The sequence below is a fragment of the Rhineura floridana genome, chromosome 4, assembly GCF_030035675.1.
Source record: "Rhineura floridana isolate rRhiFlo1 chromosome 4, rRhiFlo1.hap2, whole genome shotgun sequence".
NCBI classification, from domain to species: domain Eukaryota; kingdom Metazoa; phylum Chordata; class Lepidosauria; order Squamata; family Rhineuridae; genus Rhineura; species Rhineura floridana.
The window spans coordinates 99,598,866-99,606,916 of NC_084483.1; the positions used below are offsets into that span (position 1 = coordinate 99,598,866).

Below are 8,051 nucleotides of genomic sequence, written 5' to 3' on the forward strand. Positions count from 1 at the left end.
ATATTCACGCATAACATGGTACGATCAGGAATGTAGGATGGTTAAAAGAAAACTTAAACAACACCTACGGCTAGCACACAAAAACCCAAATGACCAAGCCTATGTAAATCTTTTCAAAACTACTAAGGCTAAGTACAAAAATTTGCTGAGACAAAAAAAAATAGATTTCGCTACCCATCGATGGCAGAGATTAGCCGAAGCGGTCTCGGCAAAACAAGAGCATATTTTTTGGCAGCTAGTTAATTTAGGAATGGGAACATCTAGCCACAATATAATACAGCATATTACATCTACTGACTGGTATAGTCACTTTGAGAGACTATACTCTTCTCTCTCACCCCCTCAAACTACATCTCCGGATTTAACAATCTCGTCCTTACCTCAGTGGCCCCCTGTAACCATCGAAGAAATCTCAACCTTAATAAATTTGCTAAAAAATGGGAAATCTCCAGGCAATGATTTTCTGCCTCCGGAAATGTTTAAACATTTTCCTGAATGGTGGGCCCCTATTTTAGCTGTAACGTTTACCAGAATTAATGAGTTTGGAATAATTCCGGAGGGTTGGAGATGGAGTATTATAGTCCCAATATATAGAAAAAATGACCCGGCGGATCCTTCCAACTATTGCCCTATCATTCTATCGAATGTGGTAACCAAATTGTATAGCAAATATCTCCTGCAAAAGCTAGAGCAGTGGGCCGACCTAAATCATCTAATACCCCCAGAACAGATTGGGTTTAGGAGTGGGTCTTCCCCAATCGATCACTGCCAAACTTTGAACTTTCTGGCAAACCAGACCATAACAGGCCCCACCAGACATCTCTATGCGGCATTTGTAGATCTAGCCGCAGCTTTTGATTCTGTGGATAGGCACAGGCTGTGGTCAAAATTGTACAACATGAAAATAGACTGCCGACTTTTGTATTTAATCAAAGCCCTATATACAGATACTGTAGCTCAAGTGAGAGTAAATCGACAGGGGAATTTGACGCCCCCAATTGTGGTTGAAAGGGGCGTCAAGCAGGGGTGCCCTCTCGCCCCCTTATTGTTTAACCTTTTTTTAACTAACATAATTGCTGACTTATCGGATCCCAAATATTTTCCTCCCTCCATCGGCCACAGGAAGATCTCTGCATTATTTTATGCAGACGATATGGTTCTCCTCTCTTTAATACCTATTGGTCTGAGAAAACAGATGAGAAGACTACATGCTCTATGTAAACATGAGAGACTTAACATAAACTATCAGAAGATAGAAGTTCTAGTCTTTGGGAAAAGACCTGTGAGCCATAGATGGTTGATGGGAAATCCCCAACTAGAGCAGTGCCATACTTTTAAATATTTGGGGGTGATTTTTTCGGACACCCTCTGCTGGAAACCTCACTGGCTATTGACTAAGCAATTAGCAACAAGAACAGTGGGTGCAATTTTAAATTTTTTCTGCACTAGCGGTGGATATTTAATTCTTCCGGCTCTTAAAATCTTTGAGGCCAAAGTAGTTTCCCAGATCCTGAACAGTGCACCGATATGGGGATGGGATGATAAAACAGTTCTGGCCCTGGAGACAATTCAAACTAATTTCTTGAGGCGCCTCTTGTCGCAGCCCCAAGGAACACCTGCGACAATGCTCCGCGCGGAGACAGGTTTACCATCACTAGGTGCCCGTATACATTTAACGCTGCTAAAATTTATAAGATCTTCTATGTTACAGAAAGGTAGGGAATTATTAAATTTATGCCTAAATCACCCATATTCACAAATCATTTGGGGAGTTAAAATTGAAGCCATATTACACAGATACCACATAACGATACATGAATTTAATTCAATAGATTCACAGAAAAGCCTTAGAGCAAAGATGTTTCAACACTCCGAATATTTAGATCATTTGTCTCTTCTCAAGTGCCGAACTGCCCCCTGGTACTGGCGATTTAAGCAAGACCATACATGCTCCTCTTACCTTATTCAGACACTACCTGTACCCCTTAGGCATGCATTTACTGCAATCCGTTTTTTTACTCTCCCCAGTTCAGAAAGGGAGGGAAGAATATTAAACATTCCTAAGGATTAAAGAAAATGTATTTGCGGCTTTAACGGGGCAGAGGACCTCCCACATATAATTTTAAATTGCCCAATATATCAGATTCCTAGAGCAAAATTGCTATGGAAGTGGTTAGATATCGGCAGGACGAGCACGGAGGTAGACAAAATACTCCTTTTGCTCTCTGATTTAAATCCAGAGATTACTCATAACGTATCTCTTTTTGCACTAGCTGTTCAAAAATTAAGAGCCAAATTTGTTTCAGAATTACAAACAAGATAGCTGCCTATATTTAATTCTTATTGGATTGTTACCATGTGAGAGCTCACTAGATTTGACACAATTTAATGTTATATTTTAAATTCTATATGATTAGATATTTATATACTTTTAATACTGTTTTTAATTGCTAATATATTTTAAATGTTTGGTATTGTATCTTGTGTTGGCCTATGGCCCTACAATAAACTTGATGATGATGACAGTTTAATTTGGAAACCAGGGATGATAAAAAAGTCCACTGGGAGGTTTTTTGAGATCAACTCTTGGCATAATTTGGCCCAACCACCCTTCCTCCATTGCTCTCTCAGGCATAGCTTTGGAAGACGGTCTTCTGTCATGTCCAGGACCCTCTTGTATCACAGAAGGGCTGCTTTCTGCACCCTAGCTTTAACCGATGACATGCCTGTCTCTGTCCTGATAAATGGGACTGGGGTCCCTGGGGGTACTGCCAATAATTATGTGAAGAATTTATTTTGGCAAACTTCCAGTTCCTTCAAGTTATTCTGCTTTATCCCCCAAATCTCAATACCATATTGGATTTGGGAGACCACCTTCCCAAGGAACACTTTCAGTGCAGGGCTTACTAACCTGCCTCCCCTAGGATAAAAACTATGGAATTCACTACCACTAGTTGTCCTACCTCCAGTATTGTATGGTTCTGAATACTAGTTGCTAGGAACCACAAGTGGGGAGAGTGCTGTTGCATGCAGGTCCTATTGCAGGCTTCCCATAGACATCTAGCTGGCCACTATGAGAACAGGATGCTGGACTAGATGAGCCTTTGGTCTGATCTGGTAGGGCTCCTCTTATACTCTTAACTGAATAGCTTGTAATGTGTGGCCTTTAATATTCAATTTCATTGTTTTATTATATACTGTTTTTTAAAAATCTCTATAATGTTTTCAAACTATCTATAGATTGAAGATTTATGCAACTTAAATGAGGACATTGATCTTGTCAAGGATTATCAATACCTCGGCATAGTCATTAACCAAAATGGAGACAATCGTCTAAGAAATCAGAAGAAGGCTAGGACTGGGGAGAGCAGCTATGAGAGAACTAGAAAAGGTCCTCAAATGCAAAGATGTATCACTGAACACCAAAGTCAGGATCATTCAGACCATGGTATTCCCAATCTCTATGTATGGATGTGAAAGTTGGACAGTGAAAAAGACAGATAAGAGAAAAATCAACTCATTTGAAATGTGGTGCTGGAGGAGAGCTTTGCGCATACCTGTCATGGCCCCATCAGAGGACTCATCAGATGAGGATGACTTGGGAGTAACAGCAGCAGACCCAGAAGCAGCAGACCCAGAAGGAGAAATGGAGGAAACTCCTGAGAACCCAGCTCCTTCTCCCCCTCAGCTGCAGAGCACCCCAGACACAGCTGAAGCCCTTCAGCCAGATGCAGTCAGTGAACAGGATACTCCCCCCTCACCTGCAGAACGTAGACAACAGAAGGTCAGGCAGAAGAGGGGCAGGCCTGTCCACTTAAGGCCAAAACGCTGATGGCTCACACCTGACAAACCTGCTCCTTAAAAGTCAAATCTTTGGCTTCAGCTTGTTGCTGACTACAACGTCAGGTGTGACCACTGTGTGTCTTCCTATCCCCTGAACCTTGACTTGGACTGATCTCTCGGCAAACTAGACCCGGACCTTCACTGACGTCTCTTCTGGATTTCTGGCTTGGCACATAAGCTTTGAACGGCCTCTGCCCTTATCTTGCTTCCTCCTTGGTAGCCTGGCAGATTTATAGCCAAGCTGCCGGCTGAGGACTTACGGCCTGGGAATTACCAAGGAATCTCCAGCCCTGCCTGCACCCCCACCGACACTGCTGTCGCAGTGAAGAGCTGACAATACCATGGACTGCAAAAAAGACAAATAATTGGGTGTTAGAACAAATTAAACCAGAACTCTCACTAGAAGCTAAAATGATGAAACTGTGGTTATCCTACTTTGGACACATCATGAGAAGACATGATTCACTAGAAAAGACAATAATGCTGGGAAAAACAGAAGGGAGTAGAAAAAGAGGAAGGCCAAACAAGAGATGGATTGATTCTATAAAGGAAGCCACAGACCTGAACTTACAAGATCTGAGCAGGGTGGTTCATGACAGATGCTCTTGGAGGTCACTCATTCATAGGGTCGCCATAAGTCATAATCGACTTGAAGGCACATAACAACAACAACAAATAGATTTTCCCCAAAAAAGAGAAAGAAATATTTCCTATTTTAATTTCCCCCCCAAAGTCTTAAATAAACAACTTTTTCAAAGGATTTTTTGCGTCCACAAACTGAAAAGCAGGCAGTAAGTTCTGTGTTCTATACTCATGTAAGATATTTGGCATCTTCTTTGTACTGTAGATGTAGCCACAGCAGCCTTCTTTGGCACCCACAGGGTCCCCTCCCCTTGCGGCAATTCGGCTTGAAAGAAGCAGTCTATTTTAGCCAATATTGTTGGTGCTTGGTTGTGATGTGTTATGTGGTGCCCACCACAGTTTCTCGAGTTTCCAACTGTGTCTGTAGGCCCCCAAAAGATGGCAACTCCTGACCTATATTGTAACTGAATATCAAATTCAGTCTATTAGCATCATAAAGAAGTAGGGGGAGAGACAGAAAAATGACTACAGCCTGGAAGCAGGGCTGTGAGGACTGGTGAAACACCAGTGGTGACTCAGAGGTGGAGAAGAAGATCCATGCTAGCAAGCTGGAAAGAAAGGTAGCCTGTGGATTGTTGCTAAGCAAACTGACTGTGGGAAAGTCCAGGTGTGGGGGGTGGGGTGAGGGGAAGGAAAGCCTCACATAGTGCTGAAGCTGTGCCAGCCTACTAACTGATAAACACTGAAACCAGAGCTGTTGCATTTTAACCTGATTCTCTTATTCCACCCCCTAGGTAGTTTTCCGTTTCCTACCCCATTAAATCAACTGTTATTTGTTAGCTATGTGGCAATGTGAGTATTAGAATCTACCAAGGTTAATACAGCTGACGCTGAAGTGCCATCAGCACTTGACTCATGTTTATTAATGATTAATCAATGACCTAGATCTATATGATGATGAGAGAGTTGGATCTTTATCTTTCTTATTGACTCCCTGGGCTCCTGCCAGGAGGAAGGGCGGGATATAAATCAAATAATAAATAAATAAGATAAATAAATTATGAATCAATATCATGCTTGGTTCATTCAATGAACTGTGAAAACCAGATGTTCTTTGACAGTAATGATATTATTGAATTAATGACAAATATTTTTCAACTCAGATAATTACCGGATTCACCTATAAGGCCATGTGGACTAGGTGTCCTTTTTATACTTGATGTTTTGATTACTTGATTCACCTTCAATTGCAGAATGAGTTTAACATTACTGTCTTCTCTTTCAAATTGTCTTTCTCTCATTGTCTTCAATTTGGCTATTATCGGAGTTATCTGAACAGAAGTGGGATAATAGTAAACTCATTAATTATGTTTTCTGGGGAATCTGGTATTCCTGTTTTAAATTATACTAATATTCTTTTTTGTTTGCTTCCTATCAATGCCATTGCTAATAGATTATCAGTCTTATTTGCTTTTTCAATATGATATTGCTTTGTATATAAATGGATTTCTCGTTTTCATAACTCAAGCAAGTAAAGTGGTTAAGTTAGAGGAAAGTAGAAACAGCTAAACACTCAGAAACCAGGCCTGATTATGAAACACCCCAGTCTGTATCTGATGCAAGATGTAAGTGCTGTTGAACCAATTGGAAATAGTGAGTAAGTGCTATCAAATTCAACATATATGTAAGTGGAAAATTGCCTTGGAAGTTCAGCCACATTTGATTTCAAAAGAAGAAACTGATAAAAACTGAGAGGATTTGTAAACAGAAAGTTGAAAAAGAAAGTCAAGGAGGTCCGGATGCTTTTCAGCACATAGCTGGGAAATGAAGAGGCAAGACAAGATGAAGTGTGGGTAAATCAAGGGCAACATTTATTGAAATAAAGCCAATTACATGCATGAATGCATAATAAAATGATCTGCAGAAACAAGTACGGAACCCAATCATACCCAATCGGGCGAGGACACTCTGCCATGGGAAAGGGGTGGTCCAATCCCCTTTTCTGGGCTCCATCCCCACAGGGTGGTTAGGGAAGCCTTCCTGCTCCATCTCCCCTCAGGGCCGCTAAGCTCTGAGTGGGTGTTACAGGTTAGCCCCAAAGGTGAGCCTTATCCTGCCAACAGGCTGCACAACCCGGAAGGCAGGCCTCAGAACCCACTCTTAAAGAGTGCCTAAGGGTGGTCCTACCTTGTGAAATTCCACACATATCCACCACAGAAGAAGACAAGCCTCAGCTTAGTCCATCTTCCCCCACCTGCGGCAAATTATTTCACGCAGGGCACTCTGCAGATCAGAAAGAAACATCATTATCCAAGTCAGACATATGAACACTGGCTGGCTGGTAAAGATCAGCCCTGCCACAGTACATCTCTGGTTGATGTATTACCTCACCCTGCATATCAGCAAGGGCAAGCTGGACCTCCCTATTTACTTTCTTATGAGCCTTGTTCAGGCTCCTGGGATCAATCCCTCCCCTCCAAATCCTCCTGGAGAGGATATCGGACCAAACAATCATGATCCAAGGCCACGTTCTACGTATAGCCTCAAAGTCCAGGCAAACCTGAATGATAAGGGCTTTCCCCGTCAACATTCCCAGGTCATTGCCACCCAAATGTATAATCAAAAGTTGCAGAGGGTGCTGCACCAATGAGGCATCAAACAGCATTGGCAGGAGGTGTTCCCACAGCATGCCATGTCTACCCAGCCAGTGGACCAAAGTGCAATGGCTGAGCCCCAACTGGGTTCTGTGCCTGGTCTGTGATGCCCTCCTCTTGGCCCAGAACACCATGCTGCAGCCACAAATGAGTACCTTGACTCTCTCCAGCACCCTCCAACTTGTTAAAACAAAAACAACAATTAACAATATACTCATTAGCGCAACAGTCAATGTGGGCTCTTGACTGGCCTAACATAAGCACAGAAAGCACCCGATAGCCAATGCCCCAACCCCTGAATCTCTGTTCTTCCAAATCCCGAAGCAGTTGCTGTGGAAGCCGCACCTATCCTAAAAGAGTGCATACCAAACAGCCTGAGATCCAAATGAAACATAACAAGGCCCGTCTGGTGATGGACCAAAACTGAAACTTAGTCAAAGGCTGACCATCCTGATGAAAAAGCAGGAAGCCACCAGCCTCACCCAACTCGCAAAAATGAACCGAAAGTTTGGACTAGACACAGACCACCTATTGTCCTGCCCAGAGTCCAAGACATGAGATGGAGGCAAGGTTTGGTTTAATTCTCATTTTATTAGAGTGATGGCTGCATCCAAAGCAATGTGCTTCATAAACCTGTCTACTCTGCCTTACTACTTTCCCTAGCTAAGCTACCTAAACAGTCTCTGCAGCATGTGGGGAGAGTTGACTCAGCACTAGAGTCTGGGTGGGCACCTGCTTAAGTAGGGAAGGTCTTTGCCCGTAAACGATGGCTCCTCCGAAGTTCCACCCTCTGAAAGTCCCTCTTCTTGTGCCATCTCACGTGGGGTGAGGGGGGGCGAGCCTCCGACGGCACATTAAACAGCAGGGCTTTGCTAGGTGATGGCTCGGCTTCAGGGAGTGGGAAGCTGGTTGGCGGGGATGCTTTTGAAGTGCCAGGCAGGGATTTCTGCAGTGTTGGGGTTGGTGCGGGCG

At 43.0% G+C, this 8,051-nt stretch overlaps 1 protein-coding gene across 15 annotated transcripts in view; it reads right to left on the reverse strand.

The window, feature by feature from the left end:
• The window catches only part of MTCL3 (MTCL family member 3), a 95,473-nt gene extending 88,669 nt beyond the window's left edge, over positions 1 to 6,804 (reverse strand). For 8 of the 15 annotated variants that reach the window (XR_009762256.1, XR_009762259.1, XR_009762244.1 and 5 more), the window contains exons 1-2: positions 6,613 to 6,804; positions 3,558 to 3,761 (exon numbers count right to left, since the gene is read on the reverse strand). The gene's annotated coding sequence lies outside the window, so the exon portion shown is untranslated. The other 7 variants (XR_009762252.1, XR_009762245.1, XR_009762246.1 and 4 more) reach the window with 7 other exon arrangements.
• Positions 6,805 to 8,051: the final 1,247 nt, after the last annotated feature.